Raw genomic sequence first — 18,562 nt, 5'->3', positions numbered from 1 at the left:
TTTGCAAAAAGAAAATAATATTGAATGTTGATTATTGAAGCTCAGAAATATTAAAAAAAACTGGGTAAACTCGTCAAAATACATACATATTCCGTACGAATAAATATATATATATATATCACGCAGCTTTTCATGCATGTGGATTGCATTGAAAAGTGCACTCGGGCTGAATGCGATGCTGTACGAACGAAGAGCTCCGGAGCCAAAAACCAATTTTGAGCAAAAAAATAAATTTTCATCGCGAAAATGGCGGACTGCACTCCGCCAGCCGCTGATGTGCAGCATGCATGAAACGGCGAGATTAAAATTATTTTTTTATGCTAACGTTTGTCGTTTGGGGCTTCGCATCGATAGCCGCCCGCGTGCCACGTGCAAAAATATACGTCTATTCACTGAGTTGGAATTTATCCGTAAATATAAATGGCCGCCTTTGGGGATTCCTATTTTTTTGTAACGTCGTTAAGTCGTAAGCAATTTTTTTATTTTGCTTCAAAAGCATTCAAAATATTTCCCGTTAAATTTCATAATAATTTTTGACCTATATAAAATATAGGCTCAAGGTTAAAAAAATATATTCATATATTTTAAATATCAACTCTGGGTCAGATTTAATTAATAATTTATCAATTATTTTAACCCTGGGTCAAATTTATTGAATAATTTATTAAATTTTTACCAAATATAAATCAGACAAAATATCAAAAGATTGCTTATTCCTATGTATTAGTCAATATAATGAAATTGTATGTAGATATGGAGAGATTGCCTATTAAATGAAACTAAAAAAAATTGAGATCCACCTCCAAATAATGCTCTTTATTGAAAGCTGGTTTCAAGTTAATCGTCAAATAATTTTATAAGATAAATCAAATAATTTATATTCGATGCAAAGCCATTAGTGTTATTTTAAGCAAATTATTAAACATACGTAAAAAAATAAACGATGATAATTTATGGCTTTAGAAATCCTGCATGGCTATTGTGCATATCTGGGTGCTCTGCCAATCAATAATGTTTTGTTAAGCTAAACCACTGAAGTTATTAGACTTCTCATAATTAATTAATTATAAAACCTTCACAATATTTAATTTGTCTTGTTCTTTTATAATTGAATTTATAAATTATTTACAGAATATATTTTCGTTCAATAATATAGGTTAAAAATTGGCAGAGCACCCATAACTGCACAATAGCCACACAGACTTTTAAAATCCATAAATTATTAAGTGTTTTTTAACATTTTTTTATATGCTAAAAAAACACTAAAGCTTAGTAATTATCGGAATTACTCTCAAAAGAGAAGGTTTTAAGGTGGAATTAGTTCTTAATGTAATTAGCTCACAATTGTTCCTGTCTTTTAAACATATTAGTTTAATTTAAGGAGCAATATAAAATATATATCAATCACTTATAATTTCTAGACGAGCACTTAACAGGCTTTCTAAATTTGTTATTTCGACTCTACCGCCTAATACTGATATCTATTATCAACTTTAACTTCAAAACTATAATTCTCTTTACACTATCATATAGTCCAGTGGTGCGCAAACTATTTTTATTTTAGATTGCTTAAAATTTTGTCGCGTCCTGCGAATAGACGTTTTTATAGTAAAATATTTGTGGGACTTACGATTATGCTTCTAGCTTGTTTAATGTCTTAATGAAATACATATGTTTATAATACAATGGTTTTATGTATGCATTAGGGTATACAATTTTTTTGTAAGGTTTTTAAAAAATACGATTTTTTCAAAGAGCTCATAAATTAAAATAAATTTTCCTCTTAACACGTTACATGACATTCTCATCTCATGTTGATTGTCTGGCAGTCGCTAAGAGACTGATAGAGTACGCGATCTACGTTGCGTCGCTTGGCACTCTATGTAACGGCTATTGTGGCTGTCACCGTGAAACGAATATAAATATATATTTTGCTATTTTTCTTGTTAAATAAAAACTTCTTAATATTTGTAAAATAAATTTTGACCTTAAAATATTATCCTAATCCCCGGAGGAGTCGGAATTTGTAGTTGACAGATGTTTTTAAACATCAAGCTCTAATTTATTTGATAAATTAGAAACATCTCAAAAATAAATCAATTGTTTAAAACTTTCGGTAAGATACGAATTTAATTTGTCCCTATATACTAGTAGACATGAACAGGAGATCAAAGTCAAATAAATTTTAGGAAGTTGCATGTTACTAGTTAATAGAAACACGTAACCTTTCTTTATATATTAATAGTTAAATACAGGTGATCTATCCCTATCTACACGCTACCTATCGTCTATGCCAAACGGCGATCGATAATCGCTTGTGCGTTTCGCGTACTGTCATTGTCTGGGGAATATTATCTCATAGGTCCCTTAAAGTTATAATTCCAAAATAAAATACCATTCTAATAGCTCAATGGCTTAATAAATGTAAGTTTTTCAAACCGTTGTAATAAAAATTTATTATTAAAATCATACTTTGCTAGAAATTTATGTATATTAAATATGATAAAGCATTATTTTATTTAGTTTTTGTATTTTTTTTATTTTTGAAACTTCCGTTTGTATTTGGTGAAGAATTCAAGTTCAGGTAGATCCTGTGGTATTTGAGGTTATACATATACTTTAATTCCTTTGTGTTCTCTTTAAGGAAAGTCAAATGTTAAACACGTGTGTGGACTTCTGTTTTTTTATACTTTCGTATTTATATACAATAGCTCAAAACTTTAGTAATAATTTTAAATAGTGTAAATGTCTGCAAGATAATATTTCCTAAATTGAGTTATTCATAACCATATCAGTAATATATTACATTAAACAATTAATCATGACCCAGTGTTAACCTTTCTTGCTTGTTGTCGTTTTATCAAAATTAATATATATAATATATTTAAAAATCATAGTGTAATTTTTTTTATATTATTTTAATTATACAGATTTCTATGGTTTATTTTTAGCTCATTTTTTATTCACACACGCGTTCATAATACGAAAATCTAGCAACTATTGCGTCTGACGTTGCGAATTCTAAAATTTTCATCGCCACTTTACGGTCGATTTAACATTTTCACGGAGCAAAATCCGAGATATAAGCGAAGTTCCTCTCATATATTATTACTTTCAATCTGAATATAACGTAAGAGTAACTTTTAATAGTATAATAATATAAAACACATATTCCTAGATTTCATTTCAAAATATTTATATAGGTACCTAAATAAGTTTCAACTACAATATAACCAACAAGCATACATGGTTTAAAATTTGTAAATTCGTAAATATTATTATACAAACAAGACTAAATTTTGAACATTGCTCGCTTTGGAGTGCTTTGGGTAATTTTCTACAATGTGGCTTTAATTTTGTATAACATGAAGAGAGAAATTAATTATTCATAAGAAAATCATCAACTATATGTTGTATAAAGCTCTCTATAAATAGGTAAATAACAGCATATGTAAACATAATTTTATAGTACGTGTAATATGTTTATGCTTTAGATATTTTAGATCATACAAAGTATATTTGCATTTATTTAAATGATACTTTAAACTATTTTCTTACTTATTTAATTTTTAACATGTATGGCTTTTATTCTTAACGCCATTGTCATAAACATTAATGAGCTTTAAAAATAGAAGCTTTTCTATCAATGTTTATATCAATGTTTTATCTTTAATTAGATTTTCTATTTGATCGTGTTTTATTTATACTTTCAGGTATCTCGATCATATAATATTAGTAATTTACCGTAAATATAAATTTCATTGCGTGTCTTGTATCACGATTTATGTATGTACTATGTTCCTCATGTTAGCTCAATAAGCTTGTAAAGTTTACTAACAAGCTACGACGTTGCTCAAATAAAGCAAACTGATTTCATGTAATTTATTAGCGTGTTTAATAAATTTAGTGATTATATTTTTGCGGTGTTAACAGTGAATTTTAAACAAGGCCTTGCTGATTATTTATTTGCGAAATAAAGAGCGTTTCTGTGTATACTCGTGAAACGTTTGTAGCGATACGTTTTCCTTTTTTGACTTTTACGAGCCTGTAATACCATTTACCGCTTATTTGTCTTCCGCCAAGGAAACGTAGACTTTTGCGAAGAATTGCTACAAAAGAGCAAAACGCTAGATGAGAGAGCACTCTTGGAGAGATTTCATTAAAAGATGTATGTATAATATGTTCATATTATATTCTACACAGATTATATCGGCGTACATTTGCATTAAAACGAAGCATAATATTTATCTTGATCGAGTGAAACGATGCTGCTATCTGGTGAGATTTAAATTTTACCATCTGCATTTTCAATGTCGAATCATCGATATGGAATTTGGAATGCAGCGAATGTTTCGACATCAGATATGCGTCATCCTATATCGGAGAAAGGTTTTTTATGTGGTTCTTTTGCGATGTTTCTGAGCTGCTGTACTTTGTATTCATATATATCAGTGTTTCTTAATACAAGGCCCGCATACAAAACTTTTACGAAATTTTATCGGCAACTTCTTTTCAGTTTCCAACTTGGATATTAACTGACATACTAACTTTTTTACCTCTCAGTTTATACATTCCAGCCGCAGAAGGTCTAAAAATATCCAGTTTAAAATCATTACTTAATAATAATATATAAGTCTGTAAGGTCTAGACTGGTAACCTAGAGGCTGCGGGTTCGAACCACGGTAGCAGACTCAAACCTTTTTTTATAAAAATGCGTAATTTAAAAAAATGGCTCAAGTGAATTATATTCATTATAAAAAAAAAAACACATTATAATTTATTATTAATTATAAAAATATCTTTGATTTTCATGCCTAAACTACACTCTCTAGAAGTTGGCCAAGGTTGGCCAAGGACAAAGGATATAGTGGGTTACTTCGGTCAAGTTTGGTTCTGCCCGCTCTAAAATCTCTCGGAAGTTGTCCGAGGTTACCGAGAACGGGAGGTAAAGTGGGGGCTTCGAGCGCTTCCGAACATTGTCGGCTAAAGGACCGAAGTTGGAGCTGCTCTTTAGAGCGCGAGTGGTGATATACTTCTCCTTTCGCTCTCTCGCGTTTAAAGTGACGAGAGTGAGAGAGATAATGATATGGTGTTTCGCAAACTGAGATAGAAAGAGTAACTCGGTGCAATTTCAGTATGCGCGTAGGTATCCTATGGTCAACACGCATGACGAGCGCTGCATCGTGGTCACGTGATTAAGTTATAATACCACATGCTTATCGGGGATTTCAACAGACTCTTACTGACATCTTTGAATATTTTAGGGCACCAAAAGGGATTAATTATATTTTTTATAGTATATCGTTATTATATTTGTTTTCATATAAAATTAAATAATTAGTGGTACTTGATTTTGTTAGAAAAATCCAATGTTTTTTCCTAGACCGGTTTATATAAATATCACACCATAACGAATTATTATTTAGAATCGATGGCGACAAATTCTAGGATAGTCACAGATGTGATGTTCGTATTCTGAAGTATCATTTTTATGCCATATGGCATTTTGCAATAGCCGACAAAGATTTTGCGTAAATTGAATATTTACGACCGAAAAGTTTTCACTGATATTGTAATGGTGAGTACACAAACTTTTATAATTATCAGTAGCGTAATTTTAATAATATGAAAATTTAAAAATTGCGTTTATTTGGCACATTTTTCGATCGCGCGCAAATATGCCAGCTGTACATGACAGCAGCCGCCGTGCGGACGTCATTCACGCCCGCTGTCTAGACAGCATATAAAAAATTGTAATTTTTTAAATAAATAATTTATTAATTTTATAGCCCAAATAAACACATGCATATTCAAATTTCGTACGTAACGCCGGGAAACGCATATAAGCGTTATTTGTTGGTAAAAATCTAAATTGCTTAAACAATATAACACCTCATATTTTTATTTATTTTTTTAATACATTAAAAATTAAAATACCGCTATATATTTAAATACAATTATATTATGTTTAATATTGTAATACACAAATGAAATTTTAATAATATAAATCAATTAATTTAACACTAATAATTATATTATAACTTAATTGCTATATAGTTTGGAAAAAAAATTAACGTTTCTTTATAGTTGAATTTATGTATTTATCAAATATTTGTTTCGTAAACGTAATTTTTTTAATTTTTAAATTTATATTTATATTCATAGCAATAATTTATTTCATTAAAAGCTACAAAAACATGTATCATGTGATAGTAGGTACTTTTGTTGTAAAAATACTAAAAATGGCTTTAATTTTAAAACAATAATAGTGAAAAAATAATAATTAATTAGAATCAATCATAATTCCAAACATTTCTTCGCTGCTTCTCAAACAATTTTTTGCATACTTTGTTTTTTTCTATATAAAATTCATATTTATATGTTTTATAAAAGTTTTCCAATACATAATTAACTTAAATATATATTTATTTATTATTATAATTTCATATGCTAAAATATAACACATATTTATTTTTTAATTTTTAGAACCTTGTTTTTCAAACTTATTTTTGTCGTAAAATGCTTTTATAAGAATAGCTTTAACTTTAAAAATTAAAATAAATGTTAAGGTGTATTATTAAAAGTGCATTAAAAAAAAATTTTTACTCATTATGCATTATTTAAATAATTATTACTAACTTTTATTAAATTAAAAAATTAATCGTAACACATTCATAATACGACTTGCGATGTTTTAGATAAAAACATAATGAACTAATTATATAATAGTATACAGAACTAATCATAAAATAAAATTGCTTACGTGTTTTTATAGTATATACTGTAATTACTTAATTACATTATAAATTGGTAATGCTGTAGTAGTATTGTAAATTTGTTGTACTGAAAATTTAGTTTTTATCTACATTTATTTGCACCTAGTTATATACATTTATTTTTTTATGATTTATTAACAGATTTAAATTTCTATAAAATACTTGTGAGACAATGCCATAAGGTCATCGAAGCAATTAATTATTTAACATGTATTTTAACATAATATTTTTACTCATTGATCATTTTTAACAAATTTTTTTTTTTAAATTTAAATTTACAATAAAAAAATCTTTAGCACATCTATTTTATTATTTTTATCTTATAGCTTTAACATAACTATGATAGTAAAACAAACTGAATTATAATTTTATAAATCAATTTATTAAAATACGATTAATTTTAATAAAGCGAGATTTATTTGTCATATAATTTTTACTGTATGTCAATCTGTCATATTTATAACTATTATGCAGTATTTTAATGAATATATTCACTATTTTAAAATCAAAATGCTTATATTTTCACTCTTGCTTTAAAAAAAGTAATAAAAAACAAAGTCACGATTCTCCATTGTTATTAGTCTGGTCCATTTTTTTAGTATAAAGTCGAATAGAAACATCACCGCCGCTACAACATAATTTACATCTAAGGATAGTTTTATCGACTCATCCCCGTTGTGTAAAATGGAATAAAAAAAGGGACGGATCGAAATGGAAGGCACATATCTATTTGGCCTAATGCCCCTAAAATGTTTATCCCGAAGAATGTGAAATGAAGTTATTTCAAAGAAATATTGTTCCTGGGGGTTCATGCGCGGCAAAACTTGGGTACGCGTGCCGATGTAAATAAATAAATTTGCATATAGATGCAATGGAGGGATGAGGATGTGTCGCATCAGCTTTGACTTAACAGAATATACGAATTTATGAATATAAATATATTCTTGAACATCTGATTTTACAGACTGAAAAATAACGAGTATTATTTTTATTATAAAAATCGATTATGAAATTTAAGTAAAATATTTTAACAATTCACCCACAAATTTGGTAAATAATAAATCACTTGATTAAATAAGTACTTATATTTTAATATATAAGTGATTCGCAAATTTCAACGAAAATTTTAATTACTTAAATAATAATTTCTCAAGAGATTCAATAACAAAATTAAGAAAAGTTCTTGGAATAATTTATATAAGAAGCCCCATTTGTATTTATTATATTTACTGTGCGTATAATATTTATCTTTCTAATTAATAATCATGTTGTGTGTATTGTATATCATCAGTCGTTTATGTGATATGTTCTTTGAACAACATTGATTATTAAACCCATATTGCTAAATTGATTTTTTTTTAAATATAAGTACGGAATTATGAAATACTGAATTAAATTATACAAAATAGTTAATTTGATACAACCTAGTTAATTTATTTTGGAACACACATAAAGCCGAGTTAGTTAACAAAAACACGCATAGCACGCCTACGTGTCCATTCTAGTTAATTTTATGAAAACTGTTGACTATCCCGGTTTCTAAAAGGGCCTCAAATAATACTATGGGGGTTGCTCGCGAGCAGTGGAACCCTTCACGCAATCCTGGCAAAGGTGCCTTTGAAAACTTAATTAACCCAAACACCTGCTCCTCCTTCGGCAGGTAAACCCGGGGACTATGCTCCGACACTTTTGTTAAGGCCGTATTACATTTAGACATTTCCAGATTCGTGTCCCACGCACATAAATCTGCGAACAATGCGCGCAAAATTGCGCGGCAGGATTTGCCCCAGTTTGTTCGTCAGCATTTAGTTGTTTGTTTTGGTCGTGATTGTTGTATTTAGCATTCGGTGTCATTGTTTAACCCTTAAACTACCAAGAAACGATGTGAAATCAAGCAGCATCTCAAACAGGATTACAACTCAAAATATATTTAAATAAGATTATAACAAACAATAGTTTTTGGCAGAGTATAAAAAAAAATTAAAAAAATTATAAAAGCAAATGGCTTATAGGTTTCTTGTTAAATTTGCTTGTCGGACACCTAAACTGAAAATTGAGTTTTTTCTGTATTGATTTTCGCCTAGTTAAAAGTATAATGAAGAAATTAAATGTTTATTTAAGGAACTAATATTAAAATAAAATGGCATGGCATTGTTTTTATATTTAATGTTAAAAAAATATTTATCAGTACATTGTGAGTATTATTAAAATTTCACTGCTATCAAGTATTGTAACTTTGCTTTGTGATCCTAAACCGAAAATTAGGTTTTTATATACATTGATTTTCAACCAATTATAAGCGCATTGAGCAAAACAACCACTGGAATGTATATAATGCATTACTTCCAAAATTGTTATCTACGTAAACAATATATTCTTAGCTCAATTCTTTAGACTTTTTGGATATAAGCGAAGTGAAATAATCATATTACTAATTAAAAATAAAATAGCTTATGAGTTCTTCATATTTATTTGTTATTAATTTATTATAAAATTATATTGGTAATTAGTTGTCTATCATTGTAATATATAATTTTAATTTAAAAAAATCGAATTGTAATGCTATAAACGAGCATCGTCAATTAGTTTCGGATCTCTTAACTGAAAATTGAGTTGTTATCTACACTGATTAAGCTAAAATGTTTGCTACAATAATTTATTTCACAACTAAAACCATACGCTAATTAAATAACTTGCTTATGTTTTGTATGAGCCTATTTATATATATTTATATATATATATATATATATATATATATATATATATATATATATATATATATATATATATATATATATATATATAATATATATTTATTTAGATTTTTGTTATGGCCAAAACTTGGCGGCAATTGGGTAATACTAGCGTGACGGATTCTCTTGACTGGCAACCTCCGGCGTGCTCGCACGGTTGCGGGCCCGCGTCTCAATATTTTTATAAACAATCATATAACAACTTCAAATCTTCAATAAGCATACTACTGCAGCGGCTCAATCTGTGTCTAATTGCCACCTGTCATCTCCCGTCTCCAAAGTATTTATTTCTTACAATGTTTAATGTTACAGTTAATTTTATCTTTAAAAATATATGTTTTGAAAAAAAATAGCATGTTCTTAAAAATGTGTTAATATGCATAATTTTTATAAAATGACAGGTATATGAACAGCCTATAAAATACGTCTATATATTTTTATATTTATGACTTCAACTACAAAAGCAGTTTTTGTAAAAATAATAATAAGCATTTAAATTTAATAAAAAAATATTGTTAAAATCCCTTATTATTACAAAATATGATAATTATTTATAAATCTAATTACAAAAATAATCTGCAATTTTAAAATTAAATTATAATTTTGAGACCTTATAAATGGAATATAATGTTACAGCTGAAATCAGAGTGTAATTCTATTTATAAATCAATCTGTTACCTGTCTATATAGTGATTGTATAAAATTTAAGTAGAACTGTTTTCAATTTTTTTCAGTAAATAAAATGAATATTTTATGTATTCTATTACTACAAAAATTTAAGTTACCTGTCTATATAGTGATTGTATAAAATAATATAAATATATATGAATATTTACAAGGTCAAAGTCCAGAGCGTTGTTTAATATTTTATTAGGCGGTCCGAAAAGGTTGACCTATCATTTTAGCCACATTGGCCGTTGACAATATTTCTTGGTCTTAACAGTCATACTTACAATTTGGTCTTAGCATCTAACATAGTGACTAATTTGTTAATACTATATTCTTAATAATATAAATAAATTACATGCAGCCAAAAAGTTACAGTAAATTAAACTTATATAATATATATATATATATATATATATATATATATATATATATATATATATATATATATATATATATATATATAACATATAACATTTATTAACTTTAAGAGCATTTACAGATATAAATATAAAGGTAAAAATTTTGTGCAAATTAGAAAAATATTTAAAAAAAACAGTTAATAATCAATAAAAAAACTAAGACAAAGGAATATAATAAAATAAAATCAATACCTGGATACCAACATCAACAAAAATATTTTTATGTTTGTGTTACAGTGTTTGTTATGTGATCTTTGTGGTTAATATAAAATTACAATACATCGAATAGAAACGTCAGGTTCTTTATATTAAGGGTTGATTTTAGTATTTGAACCCAACATATTCGAGCTGAAATATATCACTCTAATTACTTAATTTAACGAAAACGCTTGGAAGTCGAGGGGTTAAAATTATTTCGTAGCGTAACGCGGACTTTACAATTTGAGTTACTATCTGAGAGATGAGATCTCTGGCTCAGGTAAGATTCTGGCTCCACAGGTAGTAGGCCTAACTCGCGCAGCAGGTGGGGAAATGGTACCTTTAAAAAATCTTGAGGGTCTAATAAAACATTATAATCGTGGCCTCACATTGGGGCGAATTGATATCTCTATTATGTGGTTGTTTTGGGTGTGCCATAAACATTTTTATGGTGTGCGATGATGGACAATATTATAAACAGGCTTTGTTTACGACTATTTCTAAGAAATGTATTATATTTAGTAATAAGAATATAATATTTTTGGGAAAACATAACATATATTTACATATAAATTTTACTTGGCCCAAATACTAGGTTAACAATAAAGTGCTGATAAACTAATATTTATTATCATAAATTGTAGTTAAATACCATTTAAATGTTATTTATGTTATCGAGAAAGAAACTCCGATCTGCAAACGCTCCTTAAATTTCTTTTCCCATATTCTTTTTCCTTATTATGCCGAATAAATCAAAATTAATTACACAATGTTTATTAGACGTCCTTAATGTTCCTCAATAAATTTTATTATACACATTACGTCTGTATTTGAATTTGTATTCATTCATTTCGTGTCCAATGTTAATCTGAACAAAGATCTTAAAGGGTGACCGCATTTCATTGTACTAATAATATTTGCAGGAAACGATCTAGAGATAAACTACGATATTGTACCGTGGGTATATGTACCCGTATAAATTTATGCTAAATCACTTACATTTTAATATTATTGTACATTTTTTTCGTTCACATTTGAATATCGTTTCAATAAATCTCGTCGACTATAATTTAAAGGTACTTTCTGATGAAAATATTGATAAATAATGTTATTTTTCTATTTTCAGGTCGCATTAGGCTGATCGTTGAACGTTACTTTTTAAGGTATGTTTTATTTATTTATTTACTTACGTAAAGTGATTGACGATCGCTTGTATAGTTTGAGTAATAAAACCGTTCTTACACTTTAGTAATCAAACTTTGATGTCCGGTGCCACAGAATTATGATTACCACCCATTAGATGAGGTCCAGCTTTACATTCGTAAAAGATACCTTACACAGTGTTGTCCTATCTACCCTCATATATCCTGCCCACGTTGATCTCTTCTATTTCTGGGTGGTCTAAAATTTTACTAGGACCACCCACGAAAGGGAATCCTCCCAAACCCACCTCACGACAGAGTAATTATTTTGTAATGAAGTATATAGTACAGGGTGTTGATACATATTTTTCTTATATTATATAACTCTAAAAAGTAAAAGTAAAAATCTTAAATTCGCTTTTTTTCTATTTCATTTGCCACACTCGTGTTTTTATATTATGCTACTCTTATAGAATCTCTTTTTCGCCTAAAATAATACAGTAACATATAATTTTATAAATATATTTATTTTTAATATTTTTACAACATCCAAAAGATGCTTTTAAGATTATTGATTTTATATTTATTCAATACCAATCTTATCGCAACTAATGTAATTTCATAATATTGTTTTATCTGCTTCATTAAGCATATTTAATATCAACGCACAATTATAGAGCATTTTTAATATTTTTACAATATTATTGTTCAACCTTTTTTAATATCTTGATAATAATCAGATGTAAAATTGTGTGAGGATTAAAATGGTTTAAACAGTAATACATTATTTGGTATCAAAAAGTAATATTTAAATAAGTAAAGGACCTAATAATTATTATATTAGGGCTAATTGTGAAATTTTTTTATATTTAAATTAACATAATGTGCATCTGGTTCAGAAGTTTAAATTACTTTTATCTATTTTTATTATTAAATAATATGCTGTAATTTGATAACGCTATTTCTCGTCTTGATCCGATTGATGAAAATCGTGATTTTTAACTATATATTGAAATAATATTTTGAGTCTATATAATATTTTTTTTTTGCTCATATTTTTTTATGATCTTGAGTCTTTACATAATATTATATCTAACAATACATTTACGAAAAAAAAAATTATTGGTTTAAAAAGTGCTTTAGAAAGAATAGATATCAAGGGAATATTAAAATTATATAATCAAGTAACATTAATAATGTTGATAATATGATTACTTTGATTCCTAAAATATTTATCTGTTTATATATTTTATAAACCAATTCTTCAGTTTGAAATACTATACAATATATTTTTTAAAGTTAGTAATAAATTGCAATATTATAAAGCTATTTCTTATTTTCATCGTGTTTTTTTACTATCGATTGACCTAATCTTTTAGCCTCGAGTCTTTTTGACTGTGCTATTATTTTTTAGGATTTTGAGATAAGCACTCAATGTAGTCTTTTTGTATTAATTTTATATCAAATAATACATATTAAATAGACGATAACAATAAAACTACTGCTTCAGTAATCCTAGATTTTTAAAATGCTTTTGCTACAATATAGAGACTATAAAATTAAATACTCTTGTAACATAATATTTTCTAAGCTAATGTAAAGAGTTTTAATTTCATTCCTAATATATTATACATCAACACATCTATCTTTTTGAATTACTTATCTTATCAGTATATATAATACCTTGCAAAAAATGTAATATAGTACTGTTTTATCTGCTTCATTTAGCATGTATAATATAGTTGAATCGCTGTTATTATGTATTTTTTTATATAATAACAGTTATATTTGTCGATCTACTTCTGTGCTTTTAAAATAAATTGTGACAATATATAGAAAGTTAATGTACAACGTTCGGATTTAAAAATCAATCATTAAAATCCTTTAAAGAAATTTTTATTTTAAAAATCATAAAAAGACACGTTAGCAAAATATGATTTATATAGATTACTGTGGTATTATTACAATTTTTTTTAAATAGTACTATAAACAGATTTTTGATTAATAAGCAAACATTAGCAAACCAGGATATCATCGAAAATATTAATGTTCCCAAAAAATTTTGTCATGATTTGTGCGAATAATATTTATTAACTGTCCATTAATTATTAGGCAATAATGAGTGAATATATTATAATGAAATTTTAATTGACAACAAATCATTTGTCATTTGTACATTAAAATTTCAATATTGCCACTATATGTATATGCAGTAGTATTTATTGTTATGAATATACACGTCCAAGTTATAATAATAACTATATACTAATAATTCTGACCGATCATCACAGATTAGGTTCTCATAGATTTTTCTAATTTCACGTATATATACTGTAATGGAAATAAAATTTAGATCAAATTGTCCATACAAATTGCTAAAATACACCACGTTGATTTATCTGTACATTATACGTAATAGTTCAAAATAGTAAAAAATTAAACGCTTAAATAATCGAAAAACTTTAGGCAAAAAAATCTTAGCAAACCATTAAAAAAAATATATTTTATTAAATAAAGTAAAGCAGATTACACAACAGACCGTTCGCGCGTTTTTGCGTGATGATGATTCTTCGCGGTCAGTCTGTTTACGCGTTTTAGAAGGTTATACATAATATCATGTAAACCTAATAAACTTTAACCAAGAGATAGTAATATATACATCTATGTATAATTATTTTTCTATAGAAATATCTAAATTTAGAATTCCGCAAAAATCGTGGAACGTAATATAGTAAAATAAACCGACACTAACAAATGACATGTCACTGACTATAGACCTCAGTGTGTTTTTTATTCATTTTTATCGTAATTAGTAATTACTATATAATTATTATTCTGATCGATCATCACAGATTAGGTTTTTCTAGATTTTCTTAATCTCACGAATGAATTTGAATCAAGCTAGGTCGTACATATTAGGTTTAAAATAGTATTTGTATAATGAAAAATATATATTTTAAATTTTAAAACAGTTTTGCTGTATTTAATTTATTATCACTTATATAAAACCTAGTTTTTTCGTATCTTATGATATTCACAAAGAGATCTGGCGAAATATGACGTAGAGTAATCGCGTTAAAAAATTCGCAACAAGATAAAAAGTTCGTAACACGAGAAAATAATAATATTGAACCCTTCTGTGCAAAATTGTCCTTGCTACGTTATTGTTATTTCAACCTGGAATAAATCTGTGCAAAGCAGAGTAAAAAGAGAATTTACATGGGATAAAACTTTTATTCCTGTGAAAGTTTAAATATATTCAATCCTAAAAGGAGCCCTTTTATTATTATTTTTCGGCAACGTGCGGGACAAACTCGGGTTATTTTTATTTTCTTTGAACTTTCTCTCTCGTCTTTGACCCCTTTGTAATGTCTCGCCTTATTCATGTTAATACGCAATATATTCTTCAGATAAGGCCACGTCCCTATTCGATACGAAAATATTTTATAAAAATACGCTTCCTTTGATTGAAGGTACGTTTACTTTTATGTTTTGACCACCGACGTCGAATTGGCGGCCGTAGGTGTGTGGTTAACTCGATCTTTTTTAACCGTCTTTTTAACTAGCTCAGTACACATTAGATAAGGCGCGCGGAGGGGCGATATAAAAAAATAAAATACACATGCATACATATGTGTAACATTATCGATTTGTTCACGTATTTTTGTTGTTGTTGGAATACATTATATATAATATATATATATATATTAATCCCACTAAAGTATATTGAATAACATTGTTAAAATCAAACAAGTTGACCCTTTAACACCAACTATTTGCAAATGATGTGGAGCAATTCAAATTGACGTCCCAGAGGTATTCGAATTATCATCTCTAATGACCCATGCTGATCCAACATCATTTAGCATTACTGCAATATATTTACTCATTTAATATTGAATGAGCGCATTGTTGCGAATTATGCATACAATAATGTGCATTGTATATAAAATAATAATTGCATTCATTCTTATTATTTAACCGCTAATAATCATATAAATTTAATTACTTTACTTACGTAGCTAAATCTTGTTGTACAGTGATATTATTATCTTTTATCGTACCATGACAGTTGTAATCCCAATGCAATTATGTATATTATAGTGTGTCATTTTTCGACGAATTCTATATATACGAGAGGTGAATATTAAGTAGTGTACTATAATTTAGATTCAAGATAAAATACGCTAAGTTGATGAATATTTTAAAAGTTAGGGTTTTGTCCAGTCGAATTCTAAGAGGGTGGGTACTGCGGCCATATTGACTCGGAATCAAACGGCGCGAAGTTTACTGCTTCGGCAATCAGGGTTCGCATATCGACGACGCACCCGTCGAATTTCCAGATCGTAAGTCGCGTTCGAGTCATAAAACCCCGCCGATACGACCGTCGGAAAAGCCCAGGTCACATATTCTCAGACACGTCTTCGGGGTCAATATCGCCGCCTGCTCCGGCCATTTGTTTCACAAGATTGGCGCTACGGTGGCCAGCCGTGTACGCAGATGTGGTATTTTTATAGCTCACATATACCGCGTGGTACGCGGATTGCATATATTTGCGCACAAATGGTAGTCGCGAATTTCAGCGATCGGAATTGGAGCCGAGAATTCGCTTGAGCGATGTAACCCAGCAGCTGGGAAACCATAGTTGTAGCAATTTTCCGATATACATGAGAGCAACTAGATAAGTTCCCAAAAGTATTGCTGCTATTCAGTTGTACAAATCTATATTTTAAAAGGTGACAAGTTAACTTAAAGCCTTGTATTTAAAAAAAAATATGTCGGCTAAAAAAATTTTTGCCCAATACTATTTTTTATGAATAATTAAGAAAAAAATATAATTCAATAATTTGAGAACTACTTATATAAAAATGTAACATTCTAAGCTAATTTTAGTTGTTTTTTTTATATTTTTATAGCTTTTATATTTAATAAAATCTAGCTGTCGGTCTTTCACTATCGTGAGATACCACAGCTTGCGAGCGTGTAAATACCGGATGCTATGCTATTTGTATCTTAATTCTTATTTTTTTAATACACATATAAGATAGTCTTTATCGGATTAAGTAGTTTATTATTACATAATTTAAATACTTAATATACACGAACTATTTCGATTTTTAATAATCATTGCGATATTCTTTATATTTATAAATGGAATAAAAAAACACCTTCGTACATATAGAAATAAAATATTATAATATTAAGTCTTTATTATTGTATATTTTTTCTTTCTGTTATGTATTTTTTATATATTTTTATATATGTTTACTAAATTTGTTAGATGTAAAGATTAGCTATTAAGCTAAATAAATTAATAAAATAAAATAAAATAAATTCATCCGTCTTTCACTATCGCGAGATACCGCAGCTTGCGAGTGTATAAATACCGGACGCTAAGCAATTTGTGTCATAATTCTTATTTGTTGATACGTTCTTATTTTTTTAATACACATATAAGATGCTTATTGATATAAAATTTTAAATATATAATAAAGATCAACTAGCTCAATTTTTAATGATCATCCCGATATTCATCCGTGAGATTAAGAAAAACTAGATAAACCGAATCTGTGATGATCGATCGGAATTATAATTAAATTAAAGCATCAATTATGATGTCCTAGATACGATAGAAAAACACTAGGGTCCATATGACATTCGAATCCATGTCTTTCAGGTGAATAGTCAGCGACTTATATCACTCGCTTATTGTGCAGGTTTGATACAAATAAGCTATAGTAGTTTCTAATTTGACATTTATTAGTGTCTATTTATTTAACCACATTACTATATTTTAACAAAATGTGACACTTTTTATATGATCAAAATATTTATAAATGTATATATTGCAATCTCCTGGTAAAAGTTTTTTTAGGTTCGCCTAATATTTTTACAAGCTAAAGTTATTATTTTTGACGCGTGAATGGTCTGTTGTGTTATGTCTTTATTTTTATTCTAATATATAATATTAAGAATAATCATTTTTTTATGGCAATCTTTTAAAATTTTGCCGCTCGTTTAATGTTTTAACCAAAATTAAAAAAACCCTAATCAAAAAAATATTCATATCCATATAAATATATATTTTATTGCAATTTATTTTAAATTAGGATAGTTTGTCAAGTCATTCATTTAAATTTATAAGCGATATTCAATATTTGATTTAAAATATGACGAAATGTTTAGTTTTTTTTAAAAAAATGTTGATTGAAATAATATTAAAACATCATTTAATTGTGACAATTTATTTAAATTACAAATAGTTTGCTTAGTAATAGTATCCGTTTGCTTAAAATTTAAAATCGAAACTTTCCATTTTACTTAATTTATATTAAATACAAAATTTGATAAAATAGTAAAATTTATCCGTTTTGCTTAAAATTTAAAATTAAAACTTCCCATTTAACTTAATTTATTTTTAATAAAAAAATTGATGATAATTTTTTTTTAAATATTAAAATGTATCAGTTTGCTTAAAATTTTAAAACGAAGCTTCCCATTTTACTTAATTTATATTTAATACAAATTTTGACAATAGATTTTTTTAGAAACTTTCTCTTCCTCTTTGTCACTTAAGCATATCTTAGAGTAGTAAAGACCTATAA

The 18,562-nt window shown here is 27.5% G+C and overlaps 1 protein-coding gene across 8 annotated transcripts in view; it reads left to right on the top strand.

Moving 5' to 3' along the window:
• Window positions 1-18,562, top strand: part of Tl (toll like receptor) — a 207,913-nt gene that overhangs the window by 11,760 nt on the left and 177,591 nt on the right. For all 8 annotated transcript variants that reach the window (XM_088203123.1, XM_088203125.1, XM_088203121.1 and 5 more), the window contains exon 2: window positions 11,942-11,978. The gene's annotated coding sequence lies outside the window, so the exon portion shown is untranslated. The remainder of the gene's footprint in view (window positions 1-11,941; window positions 11,979-18,562) is intronic.

This window comes from Plectrocnemia conspersa, unplaced genomic scaffold (assembly GCF_051122295.1).
Source record: "Plectrocnemia conspersa isolate PC_06_02 unplaced genomic scaffold, ASM5112229v1 ptg000014l, whole genome shotgun sequence".
Classification (NCBI taxonomy): Eukaryota; Metazoa; Arthropoda; class Insecta; order Trichoptera; family Polycentropodidae; genus Plectrocnemia; species Plectrocnemia conspersa.
Note: the sequence above shows the minus strand (reverse complement) of the source record. Positions and strands in the feature narration are given on the sequence as shown.